The 1,064-nt window shown below is 51.3% G+C and overlaps 1 protein-coding gene across 6 annotated transcripts in view; it reads right to left on the bottom strand.

Annotated features, from left to right (window-relative positions):
• Positions 1 to 1,064, bottom strand: part of ABR (ABR activator of RhoGEF and GTPase) — a 131,224-nt gene that overhangs the window by 16,874 nt on the left and 113,286 nt on the right. The window lies entirely within an intron of this gene.

Genomic DNA, 1,064 nt, shown 5'->3' with positions numbered 1-1,064 from the left:
TCCCATGGTGGGGCTTGAGGGGGTTTACAACATGGTTAAAATACATGAAACAAAAGGATTTTATCTCCCGGAGTTTTATTGCCAGGTAGCGCTATTCTGTCCAGAGATTCATGGCGCATTTCCAGTGCGCAACATACCCTCTTTGTCATACTGCCCCCCCCAACCCAAGACACTGACCAAGAAGAAGAAGAGTTGGTTTTTATTTCCTGCTTTTCACTACCCAAGGTAGTAGTACTCTACTCCAAGCGTAGAGTAGTTCACTACTCCAAGCGGCTGACAATCACCTTCCCTTCCTCTCCCCATAACAGACACCCTATGAGGCAGGTAAGCCTGAGAGAGCCCTGATATTACTGAAGAAATAGAGTTGGTTCTTAGATGCCTCTTTTCCCTACCTGAAGGAGTCCCCAAGTGGCTGACAATCGTTTTCCCTTCCTCTCCCCACAACAGACACCTTGTGGGGAAGATGGGGCTGAGAGAGCTCTGAGAGAACAGCTATCAGAGAACTGTGACTGCCCAAGGTCACCCAGCTGCCTGCAGGTGGAAGGGCAGGGAGTCAAACCCAGCTCTCCAGGGGAGAGTGCAGAACCATTCATGCCACCCTGCACTGCTGAGAGAACGGCAGGATAAAAGGGGACGGATGGACAGACTGACATGCTGGGCTTGCTTATTCATTTGATGATTTATTAGCCGCCCCTCTCTGCATCCAGGCTCGCTTCTCTGGGAAGTCCTTTTAATGCTGCAAAGCAGGGGACAAGCCCTGTCTTCAGCCCCACGTGGAAGGCAGGGGAGGAGTTTGCTCAAGGTGACCTGGCGAGTCCACGGCAGAGAGAACACCCGAAGATCATTTTTAAGGGAGCTGAAAGTGACAGTCTGAGTGGGGCTTAGTGGAGGAAGGCACATCCTTTCTCATGGTAGTCCAGAGCCTGCGACCAGTAAGCTGCAATGGGTAGTGGCTGAGGGTTTTGGTGCAGGAGGCACAGGCTTGGAAGCCTCTCCCATTTTTTCTTTGGGAAGTCAAGGAGGACTCTACCACCTCTTTTTGTACCCTGCAAAAGCAGGAAGGA

Source organism: Paroedura picta, chromosome 15 (assembly GCF_049243985.1).
Source record: "Paroedura picta isolate Pp20150507F chromosome 15, Ppicta_v3.0, whole genome shotgun sequence".
NCBI classification, from domain to species: Eukaryota; Metazoa; Chordata; class Lepidosauria; order Squamata; family Gekkonidae; genus Paroedura; species Paroedura picta.
The sequence above is the reverse complement of the archived record's forward strand: the minus strand, read 5'-3'. Positions and strand labels throughout refer to the sequence as shown.